This window comes from Hibiscus syriacus, unplaced genomic scaffold (genome assembly GCF_006381635.1).
Source record: "Hibiscus syriacus cultivar Baekdansim isolate YM2019G1 unplaced genomic scaffold, ASM638163v2 tig00112254_pilon, whole genome shotgun sequence".
NCBI lineage: Eukaryota > Viridiplantae > Streptophyta > Magnoliopsida > Malvales > Malvaceae > Hibiscus > Hibiscus syriacus.
In genome coordinates, this window is record NW_024063284.1 from 507920 (window position 1) to 524979 (window position 17060).

At 34.9% G+C, this 17060-nt stretch overlaps 1 long non-coding RNA gene across 1 annotated transcript; it reads left to right on the plus strand.

Moving 5' to 3' along the window:
- Positions 1–249: 249 nt before the first annotated feature.
- Positions 250–710, plus strand: LOC120176799. Its single transcript, XR_005521352.1, has 3 exons — positions 250–269; positions 455–488; positions 583–710. It is a non-coding gene; the product is annotated as an uncharacterized LOC120176799 (long non-coding RNA).
- Positions 711–17060: the final 16350 nt, after the last annotated feature.

Here is a 17060-nt window from a genome sequence, read left to right on the forward strand (position 1 = left end):
AGAGTCATTGCAGAATGGTGGTGGTGTTGCTCCTGCAAGACCACTGGCATCTTAACCTCTGGGTTTTGGACAGAAACATGATGCTATTTTAGATATACCCCTGGATACAATGGATGTAATGAAGTTTATGTTTCCTTTACATTTCTTTAAGATGAACACTCAAGGGATGGCTGATTACTTTAGTTTATTGATATTGATAATGGCAGGATTCTAAGAAAAGAGAAAAGGAGCTTGCTACTTGGGAGGATGGTCTTAAGAGGAGGGAAAAGGTTATTTTTAACTTAGAGCTTGTTTAGAAGCATAAATGACTTGCTTTCCTTTTCCCTTAAGTAAAGGCTTGTTCACTTGATTATATTCTGTGATGCCTCCTTTCTCGTGCTTTGAATTAATTGTTCTTATGATTTGACTTTCTATTTAACTTGTATTTCTCTATTTTTTTCATTTTTATTTTCAGGATATAAAACGAAGGGAAGATGTTGTTTCCCAATGTAAGAGAACTGGAGCACAAGCAATTGTTTACCTTTACTTTCTTCTCAAGTGGTTTTATAGAGTGCTAAATCCTCCCTTTTTTTGGTATATCAGCTGGTGTTTCCACAGATGATAAAAATTGGCCGCCAATTTTCCCAATTATACATCATGATATAGCTAATGAGATATCGGTTCATGCTCAGAGGCTGCAATATCTTGCATTCGCAAGTTGGCTTGGTGTGTAGGTTTTTTTTTAGCTTCTTATTGGATTTTTCTATACTATCTTCATCCTGTCTTTTTAATGTAAATTGTTACGTAAAAGATAACTTATAAACTTTATTGAATTTAAGTTTTTGCACTTAATTTTATTGTTATATTAGGTGCAGTTTGATAAAGTGAAAAATTAAGTGCTAAAAAGCTAAGTATTGAACTGTATTGCAACTGTGGTGTTTTCTTTTATGTTAAATGCTTTAAATAAAGATTGTGAACGCTAAGCTAAGCTTCCTCCCATTAATTTAGTTCATTTGTTTTTGTTGGAGCCTGACTTCTAGTGCTTAGTTGACGTTAAGTATAGAAGAAAGAAAGAAAGATAACAACTATATGACAGAAGTGAAAAAACATTGAAGGGGTATTACACTTTGATGTAAAATCTACTGAATTATAATTCAAAGATTGAATAGTTTCTTGCACAATTGTGCCGCTATTAGCATTAAAATATATATCCCATATATTATATTTAGCTTTAATTTACTAAGAATAATCATATGTTTTATAATGTGTTATCTGATTATCTTTGTTATTATTAGATCCTGATATTTGGTATTTATAATTGTCAGTGTTATATAGCATTATAGTAAGAAATCTAAGAAGTTGGACGAGGGGAAAATAATTCATGCTACACATACTAGTTTTTAGTTAATACTTAGTTGAGAAAACATGAACTGAGCATTACTAGTTTACAACTGTATTTGTATACCAGTTTATACATGAAAGTAGTGATGGAGAGTTTTGATTTTTCAATTATTAATTGAATCTGTCATTTATTTTATTCTCTAGTCCTTAAAGTTTTCCTGATTTAGCAAGCATTTAGGAAGAGGTTTTCCCCATTTTTTTGCTTAGTTTTTGTGTTAGTCATGTTGTTGATGAGCCAAATTTTTTTGAAATGTCCTCCTTTTAAGTTCTAGATAAAGATTAAGTGACTTTTTTTGGGCTGGTGGTATTTCAAGGACTCGAAAATTATAGAACAGATTGACCGAGATGTGAAACGCACTCATCCAGACATTAACTTCTTTTCTGGAAACTCGTAGCTTGCAAAGTCTAACCGGGTATGCATTTTCTTTCTTGTGATTTTGTTGTTTAACCCTTTGGACTCAAGTTTTGATATGAGAAACAAAGCCATTTCCGACTTATACCTTGCTCATTTAGGATGCATTGAAGGACATATTAATTGTATTTGCCAAGTTAAATCCAGGTATAAGATATGTTCAAGGGATGAATGAAATTTTGGTACCTCTATTTTATGTATTCAGAAATGATCCCACTGAAGAAATGGCAGTAAAGATCTCATTGTCTTTCATATCTAGTCTATATTATTTGTTTTAATGTTTTTCTTCACGTGAAACTTGTTGGTGCAACCAAAAAAGTGTTTTCTGCTTATGGAACCTTCCACTTTTTTTAGCTTTGAGATTTACATTTTGTTTATCGTTTGTGTTCTTGTCAAACCTGTCTTTGCCCATTTCTATCTGCAACACTATTGCCACCAACTCCCACTTTTTTCTTGTCTCAAACAACATGATGAAGAAAATTTTCATTTACTTAGTTGACACTTGCTTAAACTCTTTATTCTTCTTGAAACACCTATATTTAACGTATATAGAGACATGGGTTTGAACTTAGGAGATATCACCCTACAAGGTGTATCCAAATACTACTTGATTTTTTTTAATTTAACACACCCATTTCAGATACATATTCGCATGTGACATGACATCATATTTGAGTCTTGAGTAACAAAATGATGCATACAAGCCATACATTTTTATATGCTCCAAAATTGATGCATATATTTCCGTATTGAACTCTTATATGCCGCTGCAGAAGTTGACTCATTCTTTTGTTTTGCTGAGTTACTGAGTGGATTCCTTGATCATTTCTTCAAGCAACTTAACAACAGCAATGTTGGAATTTGTGCCGCAATTACCCGGTTGTCACAATTTTTGAAAGAATATGATGAAGAGCTTTGGCGTCATCTAGAGATCACAACTAAAGTAAGATATCATTGCAAAATCCAAACATCTTGTTTTATTGCTTAGATTTTATCTTTTCATACATTTCTTGTCATCTTCTGTATCTGGGTCATGCTTACCTATTACAATAACCCCACCTAGGGGGACAATTAAGCCAATTTGAACTGTAAAAGCTCGAGAGCTCTACTTAAAACTCCAGACCTCGAATGTGAATATATTGTATGCAAATGAATTGCTTATATATAATATGATATATATATATTTAGTATTATGAGGCATTAAATATAATTTAGTTTGATTATTTGTCAATATACAATATATATATATATATAATTTACGAAATACAATCACGACACACGAATGAGTGTCATCTTTTTTAATGACGTGTGCTTCAATGACACGTAATGTAAGTCATACATGCGTGTCATAAATTTATGACACACAAATGTGTGTCATCTTCATTTATGACGGGGGCTTCAATGACGCTCAATGCGCGTCATAAATACGCGTCATAAATATGTGTCATAAATGTGTGACATAGATTTATGACACACAATTGCGTTATCTGATATTTATGTCGGTGGCTTCAATGACCCGAAATTGTGTGTCATCTGCACCCATAGATGACGCGCAATGCGCGTCATTAAAGGGGTTTTTTCTAGTAGTGGCATTTGTCTTGGTAGATGACCATTCTAGATATACTTGAGTTCTATTCCTAAGTACTAAAGATGAAGCATTAGAAAAATTCATCACGTTTTCAAAAGTAATCCAAAATGAAAAAGGATACTCCATAACTAGTGTTAGGAGTGATCATGGCACTGAATTTGAAAATCTTGGATTTACTGAGTTTTGTAATTCTAATGGTATTAGCCATAATTTTTCAGCACCTAGAACCCCTCAATAAAATGGAGTTGTTGAGAGGAAAAATCGAACTTTAGAATAAATGGCTAGAACCATGCTTTGTGAAAACAATTTGCCAAAATATTTTTGGGCGGAAGCCACAAATACCGCTTGTTATGTTATTAATCGAGTAATGATTAGGCCTATTTTGAAGAAAACTCCATATGAACTTTTCAAAAATAAAAAGCCTAAAATTAGTTATTTTCATCCTTTTGGATGTAAATGTTTTGTTTTAAACAACGGTAAATAAAATCTTGGCAAATTTGATGTTAAAAGTGATGAAGGAATTTTTCTGGGTTATTCCTTAAATTCTAAAGCTTATCGAGTATTTAATAAAATAACTTTAGTTGTAGAAGACTCTATACATGTTGTTTTCGACGATAATCCCCTTCGAGGAAGGATTCTTGTGTGAATGATGATGTATGTATTATAAATACAAATGACGTTAGACATGATGTTGGAGAACCATCATCAAAGAAAGAAACGAAATATGAGGAAACTCAAGATCCTCTCGAGAATCCAACTATTGAAGAAAGGGAAGTCTCTTACCCAAGGGAATACAACTATGTCAAGGATGGTGAAATAATAGGTGATCCATCCAAAGGGGAAACAACTCGATCTTCTCTTAAAAATATATGTAATTATGTTGCATTTATTTCATGCATAGAGCCTAAGAATATTAAAGAAGAATTAAATGATGAACATTGTATTATGGCTATGCAAGAAGAGTTAAATCAATTTAAGAGAAGTAGAGTATGAACATTAGTTGAAAGGCCTAGTAATAAATCTACTGTAGGTACTAGATGGGTATTTAGGAATAAGCTTGATGAAAGTGGTAATATAGTGAGAAACAAGGCTAGACTTGTTGCTCAAGGGTATACTCAAGAAGAAGGCATAGACTATGATGAAACATACGCTCCGTAGCTAGGATGGAAGCAATTAGAATGTTATTAGCATTTGCATGTTTCAATGAATTTAAATTATATCAAATGGATGTTAGAAGTGTATTTTTAAATTATATCAATGTTATTAGCATTTGCATGTTTTTAAAGCATAAAGGTACAGATTTATTAGTAGTTCAAAATTATGTTGATGATATAATATTTGGTTCTACTAATGATGTTCTTTGCCAAGAATTTTCTAAGCTAATGCAGAGTAAATTTGAGATGAGCATGATGGGGGAGCTCTCATTTTTCTTGGGACTCCAAATCAAGCAAAGAAAAGATGGCATCTTCATTAATCAAGCTAAGTACGTCAAGGATATGCTCAAGAGGTTTGGACTAGAAAATGGGAAACCTCACACCACTCCAATGAGCTCATCAACAAAGATTGACAAAGATGAAGGAGGTAAATGTGTGGATATTAAATTGTATAGGTCAATGATTGGCTCTTTGCTCTATCTAATCGTAAATAGAATGGACAATATATTTAGGGTTTGCTTACATGCTAGATTTTAATCATGCCCTAAGGAATTACATTTACTAGCTGTTAAGAGGATCTTTAGATACCTTAAGGATACTCCTAGTTTAGGACTTTGGTATCCTATAGACTCTAGCCTTAGCTTGCATGCCTTCTCTGATGCGGATTATGGAGGATGCAAAATAGATAGGAAAAGTACCTTCGGTACTTACCAATTCCTAGGAAATATGCTGATTTCTTGGTTTTCAAAGAAACAAAATTGTTGCATTATCTACTACTGAAGCGGAATACATTTCAACCAGTAGTTGTTGTGCACAAGTTTTATGGATGAAACAACAACTTTTTGATTATGAAATTGAAGTAGGTATCATACCTATCAAGTGTGACAATACTAGTGTTATTTGTCTCACTAAAAATCTCATCCAACACTCTAGAACTAAGCACATTGAAATTAGACATCATTTCATTAGAGATCATGTCGCTAAAGAAGATATGGTTCTAGAATATGATGATACTTTGCACCAATTAGCGGATATCTTTACAAAACCTTTAGATAAAGAAAGATTTTGGACACTTATGAGAGAATTAGGTTTGACCAACCTACCTTGACTTAGTGTTTAAAATAAGTTTAGCACTTTTAATTAGTTTTGGAAAAAGCTTATAAAAATAATACTTTTTGATTGCATTCTTTGCTATTAGTTAGGGGGTTTTTATGATTCTTAATGAGAATTAATTATATGTTCAAATATAGTTTAAGAATATGATTTGATTGATTAAACATAGTTAATTTTCAATATATTAGTTTCCAATACCACTAGAGCCAATTAATTTAGCATTTTTAAGTGTTTATAACGGATTTTTGACATTTTTGTGCTTAATGCATCGATACACTAGTTAGTGCATAGATGCATCCCTTGAATGTTCATCGATTCACGTTGAAGGTGTATCGATTCACCTTGAAGGTGCACCGATGCACGCCTTAATTGTGCATCAATGCACTCTACTGTGCATCAATGCACTCTGCTGTGCATCGATACACCAGTCGGGTTTTTGGGTTTAAAATGCTTATTTTCTTCATTCCTTCAAAATCCCAAAACCTCTCAATCTCACACCGTTCGACCCTCTTTCACCCTAATCTCAAATTTACTTCAAAATCAACGTTCTAAAGTCAGAATCCAATGGTTCTTCAACTCCTAATCCTGCATATATCATTAAAATCGTGCAAACAACATCTCATTCTCACAAATTCTGAATTTTCAAGGTAATATTTCAAAAACCTCTATTTTTTATTGATTTTTGAACTTAGGACTATTTTTAATTAGTTCTAGGTTGAACAAATTATCGGGCATTAATTGTTTAATGTTTAGAAACTAGATTTTACAACCAATTTCATCAAAAACACATACTTTTTCAAACTTTATTTGAATTTTGAAAAACAAATTGAAATTTATTGATTTAATTAATGTTTTTGATTAAATTATGTTGTTTTCATAAAAACTATATGTATTATAATCTTTAAACATTATTTTTCAAATATTTTTCAAAACTTTGCCCATTAGGATTCGGTTTAGAGAACTTTGACTATTGCGGACTCAATTGAGTTTTGGGATTGATTATATTGAATACATGTTCTTAAATTGCAGGTTACCTATTCCATTCCGATTCTTAAACCATGTCTAATCCTAAACGACCTAGGACATTGTCTAGTTGCTCAAGCCAAAACCGACCTCCTATTCCTCCACCTAATCCAAATCCAAATCCAAATGACCCAAATATGACCATTCTGAACTCATGTTTCAACATACCTGGTCGTAGACAGGATCTCTACCATATGTACCATACTTGTTTTGAGTCATACAAAATCCGGGAAGAGCGTATCCCTTCAATCCAAGCTATGGAAGATATGAATTTTCAATATCTTCCTACTTTTAAATCCTTTAAGTTTGATAATCTCTTTAAACTCAAACCTATTGTTTATCAACAATTAGTCTGCATATTCTATTCCAATGCGGTATGTGTCCAAAACGAACATCGATCCAAAACCATAGGTATTTGTTCCAAGGATAATTCATTTTTATTGACTCCAACACATTTGCTACCCATTTTGGATTAGATAGCTTAGGTTTATATAATAAAAAGGAGACTGTGGAATTACCCTATAAGTCTAAGGATAGCGTTAGTACCTTACCATCTCATCACAATCGATTTCTACATTTGTTGATCTCTTGGTGGTTTCGACCATCCGGAGGTAGGTACTCCTCCCTTAGGAAAATAGATATATGGTGGATACATTGTATCCAACATAATAAGAATATTAATCTGCTACAGATCATCTTTAGTGAGTTAGTAGATACCATAAACATTGTTCCTTCCAAAAATATTAAAGCATTGGTTTATGGTTGTCTCTTAGTAACTTGTTTATCAAACTCGGTATTATGGTCAATCTTGATATTCCAATCCCTCTCCAAAACCAAATCAATTACACTTCCTTAAAGAAAGCGGGATGGAAACAAGATAAGGAAACTAGCCAATGGGTTTATCGACCTACTGAGCAAACAATGGGAGCAAGCTCTTCACGAGCTCCACCTCCTCCGGCACTGACAGCGGACGACGATCCGGAGCTTCAGCAACTCATGCAAGATATTGACGATATTGATGATGAAGCACCCGAGGACACATCGGCACAGCAAGAGGATCAAGTACCCCCATACTTTCGATCATTCTTGGGGAGATGCGTGAATGTATGGATGATCTCACACTTGAAGTGCAAGAACATTATCCTCCTCCTCCGATCCTCCTATGGACGACTAGACCTATCTTGACTTAGTTTACTTAAATTGAACCCCGAACTCCAAACTTTGAATTATGAAACATTTTGATGTTCATGGATTATTTTTATTTTAGATGTTTGAATTTGTTGGATGATTGGATGTTTGAACTAAATATTTGGTATGTTTGAATTTTCTTTTTGAGCTTAATGTTTATTTTTTCATATTTCCATATTAGTTGCATTATGACCAATTTTGTCATTTCACATTTATTTATGAATATTGACTTATGAAACTAATGGCTAACATTTCTCTTGATTGTGATCTTAGAAGCTTAAGCTATATCTATAAGTATCAATTCGCTATGTTTTTTAAAAACCTTATTTAAAAACGTTTTATAGAGTCTTTTTGATTTAACAAAAAGGGGGAGAATAGAGTAAGGGGGAGATTTCAAAAATTATTTTATTAAAATTACTCAAATGTTTTGTTATATCAAAAAGGGAGAGATTGTTAAAAACATTTTGATGTTTCGATATAACAAATTAAGATATATGAATTTTAAGATTTTACAAATGATTTTCTAAATATTTTCGATACAATTATTCTAATATTAAAATATTACTCCAAATCTTTCAAAGTTCAATTTCAATCCTTACTAAAGTGTAAAATTGTGTTTTAATCTTAAAATATTTTTGAAATGATTTTCACAAAGTATTTCGAATAAAAAATGAGCCCAATATCAATTCTCAAAGTAGTGTACCGATGCACTATCTAATGCATCGATGCACCCTTGAATAAATTGAATTTTGAATGTATTTAGGAGTGCATCAATGCACAATCTTAAAATATTTTTGAAATGATTTTCACAAAGTATTTCAAATAAAAAACGAGCCCAATATCAATTTTCAAAGTAATGTACCAATGCACTATCTAATGCATCGATGCACCCTTGAATAAATTAAATTTCGAATGTATTTTGTGTACTGATGCACAAGGCATGCATCGATGCACTCCTAAATAATTTGAACATCGAATGCATTTTATGCATCGATGCACTCAAGGCTTGTTTGAAACATCGAATGTATTTTATACATCGATGCACCCGTAGTGTACCAATGCATTAAGTCTTCCAACGGTCTAAATATTTGAATTTTACACATAGTGTACAATGCACATTGCCTATGCATCGATGCACCATACGCTTCTAATTATTTTATTAATTGTTTTCACACAATAACGGCTTTATTGACTCCACTAATGATCCCCAACGTTCAGAAGTGATCCAAGGTGTATTTAAACAAGCTTAGGAGCCATTGATCAATAACAATCATCAAGAATCAAGAGAGAATCAAAGAGAAAGCATCAAACCTCAAGTTTGAGCATTTTTAAACCTATTTCATTCAATATTCATTTTTACTTTCAAGAACACTTATTGTGCTCAATTGTATTATTCTTGAGTGTTCTTTCTTTGTTATAGAATTGTGCAAACATCTTGCCTTATGAGGATTTTCTTGTAAGTTTGCAAAATTTGTATTGTTCTCTTTGGGAGAGAGTGTTCTCAAGAATTTGGGGTATAATTCTTGAGGGATTTGTAAGGTTACTCTTTGTCCTCAAAAGAAAGACAAATTAGTGAATTTGTGGAAAATCCTTAGTGTGGATAGCAAAGGTAGTGGACATAGACTTTGGTTGAGAAAGTTGAACCACTCTAAATCGATGTGCAAATATTTTTCCATTTTATGCAAAAGCTTCCACTAAATTTTTTATTTCCATTCACCCCCTCTTGGCCTATTTTGTCGATCGATTAACTCAAAAACCCACCTGTACACCCAGTAAGGGCATACCCTGTGCATAAAGCGGATAAGCTTGCGGGAAGGTCTTAACATGTGCACAAAGCATAGGAGCCTGCAGTAAAGACTTACCTTGAGCACAAAGTCAAGGAGCATGCGGTAAGGACTTACCCTGAGCACAAAGCCGAGGAGCTTGCGGAAAGCAGTAAGGTCTTACAAGTCATATACTAGGCCTGAGATACTTCTTCCAATAAGACCCCAATGACAGAAATAACATGTATATAGTCAAATGAAAATGATAGTTTAATTCATTAAAACATGAAAATATTTCATTTTCAGAAATCAGATACAAAAATACGATAATCCAGAGATCATATCAAAATATACAGTAAATCAAATATCAGATAAACTGTGTTCAGAAAATCAGGTATTGTGTCGTAAAAATATTCAATATTATCAAAAATCTCAAACAATTCAGACATATAGTTGAAAATATTAATGTAACACCAACAGGAAACACACATGTATCGGTCTGAGTAGTCTGATAGGGAAGCCTACTATTGAGTCTGTCGATCACGATCAGCAACAACACTAGATCTATGAATCAAAAAATCTATATCGGAATCCTAATATGAATAATATTAACCTTTATTTAAATAATTTATGGAAATCTATGGGTAACTCTCGTAGAACGCGAATTGATCGTATCTGACGGACAAAAAACACAGGATCTAATTGACCCTCGGTCAGGTAAAACACGAGTACCTTTATAAAAATATCTTCTTGTATCAATTCCATAACCAAATCTCAAATAAATAAGCAAAAATGCTAAAACAATACTAAGCATTTTTGGGTTAATGAGCTCGATTCGGGGCTTTTGGTTTAGAATTTGGCAAAACAGACTTCGGAATCAGACTCAAAACGTGAAAAAACATTAAATATGATTTTTCAATAAAATTGAATTTTTGGTTAAAGTCAACGGTCAATAGTCAACGGTCGGATTGGGTCGAGCAAGAGGGTCGGGTCAGCGGGTCGAGTTGGATCGGTCTATTTCCAAGCAGTCCACCAAGTGGTGGACTTTCCCCACGCGTAGGGGTGGCTTGTGGGGGCGCGTGCGGGGCTTTACAGGGTATGGAAAATTAAAAAAAATTCTTAAGTGTGTTTTAAGGGGTTTTGAGATACTTATCAAACTCAGTTCACAACGGTGAACGGCGGAGAGGTCGATTTCGAAACGTCGAAAACTTGATATCCTCACCCCCTCACACACCGACAACAACAGATATAAAAAGGACATCGGTAGACTCGGACGACGCAAGGAACACGATGGTATGGGAAGTGTCGAAAAAGAAGCAACGATCGACGACGAAACAATGATCAAAGATTTGTTTCTAAAAGAGGAAAAATATTAAACTGAGAGAAAATAAAATAAATAAATAAATTTCCTGATTTTGGGTTATATAAACCCAAAAAAGTAAATGGAAAATCATGCCATAGGTTTTTCATCTTTAGTTGCTTTCTGAATTTGGATCCAAATCTAATCAAAATTTCACTTTGATCCCCGAATTAAATCAAAAGTCAATTTAGTCCTCGAAATTTTTTTAAGAGAATTTTAGGCCTTATTTTGGGATGCGTCAACTCTCCCCCTTAAAAGAAAATTTTTCCTCGAAATTTACTTGATGTAAACAGATGCAGAAATTGAGCCTTCATTGACTGCAATGTCTCCCAAGTAGCTTATGAGGGTCCACGGTTACTCCATTGAACATTTACCATCGGAATATACCTATTCCGATGTATACTCTTATCCCGATCTAAAATCTGAATGGGCTCCTCCTCATAGGACAAATCAGGTATCAAATCTACCTCCTCAACCTGAATAATGTGACCAGGATCTGGACGGTATCGCCTCAACATGGAGGTAACTCAAGCTAATAAGCAACAGGTCTGACTTTCTTCAGAATACGATACGGTCCAATAAACCTCAGACTCAATTTACCCTTACGTCCAAATCTCAACACTTTCTTCCACGAAAATACCTTGAGAAAAACTTGATCCCCAACCTCAAACTTGATATCCTTCTAGCACTGATATGCGTATGATTTCTACCTATCAAATGCCTCTTTCAGGCAATCACATATCAATCGGACAATATCCTCATTCTCTTGAACTAACTCTAGACCAAAGTCTTTCTATCTTGTAACTCTGTCCAATATATAGGAGTATGACATTTACGTCCCTACAGAGCCCCGTACGGTGCCATGCGAATACTTGTCTGGTAACTGTTATTGTAAGAAAACTCGGCTAAGGACAAGAAATCTTTCCAACTACCATAAAAGTCAATCACACAACCCCATAACATATCCTCCAGCATCTGGATCACTCACTCAAACTGGCCATCAGCCTGTGGGTGAAAAGTTGTATTGAAATTCAAACGAGTACTCAGAGCCTCGTGCAAAGCCTTCCAGAACCTGGAAGTGAACCCTGAATCCCAATCAGATATGATATACAACCGAACACCAAAAAGTCTAACGATCTCATAAATGTACAATCTAGTCAGCTTGTCCAAAGAATAATTAACCAAACAGGGATAAAGTGAGCTGACTTGGTAAGTCGATCAACAATCACCCAAATATAATCTTTTTTGGAATGAGTCAGAGGAAGACCAGTAACGAAGTCCATCGTAATGCACTCTCATTTTCACTCAGGAATCTTAATTAATTGTAATAATCCAAATGGATGTTGGTGCTCTGCCTTAACCTGATGACAAGTCAGACACCTCGCCACAAAATTTGAATTATTCTTCTTCATGCTAGTCCAAAAGCAGCGCTCCTTGAGATTTTTGTACATTTTATCCCCGCCAGGATGTATAGTATAAGGACTATTATGAGCCTCCTGAAGAATAAGTCGTCTCAACTCTTTATCTTTAGGGGCATAGTAATGACCGTGAAAGCACAAACTACCATCATGATCCAAATTATACTATGAACTCGATCCCTGCTCAACTTGTTCAATAATGGGAAGCAAAGAGCCATCCATGAGCTGTTTGGCCTTAATTTCCTCAGCCAAAGTGGGTTTAACTTTCAACTCTTCTAACAGACTATGTTATCAAATAAACTCAAGCTGACGAACAAGGATCTCAGATCGGATATCGTCCTACGGCTCAAGGCGTCGGCCACCACATTAGTCTTCCCTAGATGATACTCTATCTCACAATCATAGTCCTTTAGAAGCTCCAACCAGTGACGTTGTCTCAAATTCAACTCTTTCTGAGTAAGAAAATACTTCAAACTCTTATGATCGGTATAGATATAACACTTTTCTCTGTAGAGAAAGTGTCTCCAGATCTTCAAAGAAAAAATCACGGAAGCTAACTCCAGATTGTGAGTGGGATAGTTACACTCATGCAACTTTAACTGATGTAATGTATAAACGACAACCTTCTCATCTTGCATCAAAACACATCCTAATCAAGAGTGAGAAACATCACTGTAAACAGAAAAATCTTTCCCAGACTCAGGCTGAATCAGCACTAGGGCTTGAGTTAGAACAATCTTAGTTTCTCAAAGCTAGCTTGTTGGTTCTAAGACCAGGTAAATGGAACATCTTTCCTCAATAGTTTCATTAGAGGAGCTGCCATAATGGATAACGCCTTAACAAAACGACGAAAGTAACCATCTAAGCCCAAGAAACTATGGATCTTAGAGACGTTATTGGGTTGCTTCCAGTTCAGAATATACTTCACTTTACTCGGATCTACCAGGATACCCTTAGTAGAAACGATATGTCCAAGAAAAGTCACTTCGTTGAGCCAGAACTCACACTTACTCAATTTGGCATATAATTTATTTTCCCTTAGAGTCTGTAGAACAATCCTTAAATGTTCATCATGTTCTACTTCAGTTCGAGAATACACTAGTATATCATCAATGAACACAACTACAAACTGGTCCAAGTAAGGTCGAAACACCTGATTCATCAGTTCCATAAAAGTAGCAGGGGCATTAGTTAACCCGAATGACATCACTAAAAACTCATAATGCCTATACTGAGTACGGAAAGTAGTGTTTGGGATATCAGAATCTTTCACCTTGAGTTGATGATAACCAAACCTCAAGTCTATCTTTGAAAAGATAAAGCCTCTCAAAATTGGTCAAACATATCATCGATCCTGGGCAGAGGATATTTGTTTTTAACCATGAGCTTGTTCAGTTTCCTATAATCAATATAGAGTCTCAATGTCCCATCTTTCTTCTTGACAAAGAGAACTGGGGCTCTCCACGGTGATACACTGGGTCGAATAAATCTTATATCTAACAACTCATGGAGTTGGACTTTCAGTTCCTTAAGCTCTTTTGGGGCCATACGGTAATGAGCCACCGAAACTGGGGTGGAATCAGAATATACTTCAATCTTAAACTCAACTTCTCTATCCGTGGTAATCCATGCAACTCTTCAGGAAAAACATCAGGAAATTCCTTAACAATCCATACGCCTTCAATGTTAGATCGGGAACTCCTAGTGTCCAAAATATAAGCAATAAATACCTCGGAACCCTTCATGATCATCCTCTCAGCTACCAATGACAACACAACATTCGTCCAAAATCCACGACGTTCCCCGATCATTACAATCTTTCGATTATTCAAAGTCTTCAGAACACTCTCTTGGTCTCACAATCGAGATTAACCCGATGCTTGTTCAACCAATCCGTGTTAAGTTAAACTCCTCCAAAGGTAACTCCATTAGGACGACCAAAAATATTTTCCCATGGATCTCTATAGGACACCCTTTATAAATACGATCTAACTCTATGTACTGACTTACGAAACTCTAAACTGTCACCAAACTCTTAATATTATAAACCATGATATTAAGACCCTCAAAAACGAAACTACTCCAATAGCTACCAAAAACTTCAAAATCTTAACAACAGACATATTACCAGGGACTCTAACAGCTCTCCTAAACATGCAAAAGACAACCCTATTAATGGCATCCTCATCCATATTAGTTTCCTTGTCCTCAGTGACAATAGCGTCTCTCGCAGAGTAACCGGATCATCTCTAGAAATAGACGGATATATATATGAGACAGAATGATCTCTAGGTGAAATAGGATCATCTATCAATAGAATATCGAGTCACTCACCCTTGACCACGGCCACAACTTGGCCTACGACCTCTAGTTGCACTCATCGAATAAATATATAAGACTATACATAAAGATTTTGAACATAAGTTAGACTAGCATCAGGGATTTCGAATATATTTAAAACTCTTAAATAAGGTGACACGGTTTTCTAAAAATATCATAAAAATTCAGATTTTTGGACTCATTCACAGTCCGAGTGTTTAAAACCGAAAGCTCTGATACCACCAAGTGTAACCCCTAGACCAAACCTGGACTTTAGCTAAGCAGTCACATATCGCATTCAAAATTTTATTTCATATTTAAAACAACGTTAAAATCTATAAGAAATATTCATATGATAAACATATATGTATACATATGTTAGAAAATTATATAAAACATATACATATCAAATTACAGCAGAAAACTATATAAAACATTTACGAAACAAATATCGGTAATACAGATATATGAAGATGGTAGCAAAACACATGTTACAAAAATATAACCGAAAAGTATATAGAAATTTACAGTGGTACAAAATTAGGAGAAGTCAGCCATCATGATGCGAAGTCTGCTATTTTCTGAAAATGTTAAAATTTACGGAATGAGCTAAAAATCTCAGTGTGCTCCTTACGGTGTATAAAAACATATAGATAAAATATTTCACTATAATCAGTTTATCAAACATGTTTTAAAAACATGAACACTACCCCCGTCCGATCACCAAAATGTGCAGGTTCTCCAGAACCATACACCCACATGTACACCCAGTAAGGGCTTACCCTGTGCAAAAAGCAAATGAGCTTTCTATAAGGTATTATCCTGTGCACAAAGCAAAGGAGCCTGCAGTAAGGACTTACCCTGAGCACAAAGTCAAAGAGCCTGCGGTAAGGACTTACCCTGAGTACAATGTCGAGGAGCCTACGGAAAGAGGTAAGCTCTTACAAGTCATAGACTAGGCTTGAGATACTTCCTCCAATAAAACTCCCAATGATAGAAATAACATGTATGTAGTCGAATGAAAATTGTAGTTTAATCCATTAAAACATGAAAAATATTTCATTTTCAAAAATAAAATACGAAAATACGGTAATCCAGAGGTCATAGAAATATAAAGTAAATCAGATATCAGATAAAATGTGTTCAGAAAATCAGGTATTGTGTAGTAAAAATATTTAATATTATCAGAAATCTCAAATAGTTCAGACAAATAGTTGAAAATAGTAATCTAACACCAACAAGAAACACACTTGTATCGGTCTGAGTAGTCTAATAGGGAAGTCTACTACTGAGTCTGTCAATCACGATCAGCGGCAGCGCTAGATCTTACGAATCAGAAAATCCCTATCGGAATCCTACGGAAACCTACGGGTAACTCTCGTAGAACACGAATCGAGTAGGTCTGATGGACGAAAAACACCGAATCTAACTGACCCTCAGTCAGGTGAAACACGAGTACCTTCATAAAAATAGATTCTTGGATCAATTTCATAACAAAATCTCAAATAAATAAGCAAAAATGCTAAAAATACTAAGTATTTTTGGGTTAATGAGCTCGATTCGGGGCTTTCGAGTCAGAATTTGGCTAAATGGACTTCGGAATCGGACTTAAAACATCGAAAAACATTAAATATGACTTTTTGAAAATTTTGACTTTTTGGTTAAAGTCAATGGTCAGTCAATGGTCAATGGAAGGACCGAGTTAGATTGGGTTGGGCAGGAGGGTCTGGTTAGACACGGGTCGGGTCAGATTGCCCTATTTCCAAGAGTCCACCAAGCGGTTGACTTTCCCCACGCACAGGGGTGGCACGTGGGGGCGCTTACGGGGCTTTACAAGGTCGGAAAAATTCCAAAAAAAAATCCTAAGTGTGTTTTAAGGGGTTTTAGACACTTGCCAAACTCGGTTCACAACGGTGAACGGCGGAGAGCTCGATTTTGAAACGTCGAAAACTTGATATTCCTCACCCCTCGCATGCCGGCGGCAACGGAGATAAGAAGGATACTGGTGGACTCGGGACGATGCAAGAAACAAAATGGTGAGGAAGATGTCGAAAACGGAGCAACGATCGGCGATGAAACGCCGGTCAAATATTTGTTTTTAAAAGAGAAAAATATTAAAGAGAGAGAAAATAAAATAAATTAAAAATTTTCCTTATTTGGGGTTATATATAAAAAAATGGAAAATCATGCCATAGGTCCTCCATATTTAGTTGCTTTCTGAATTTGGATCCAAATTTAATCAAAATTTCACTTTGGTCTCTGAATTAAATCAAAATTCAATTTAGTCCTCAAAATTTTTTAAGAGAATTTTAGGCTCTATTTTGGGGTTGTGACACGTATAC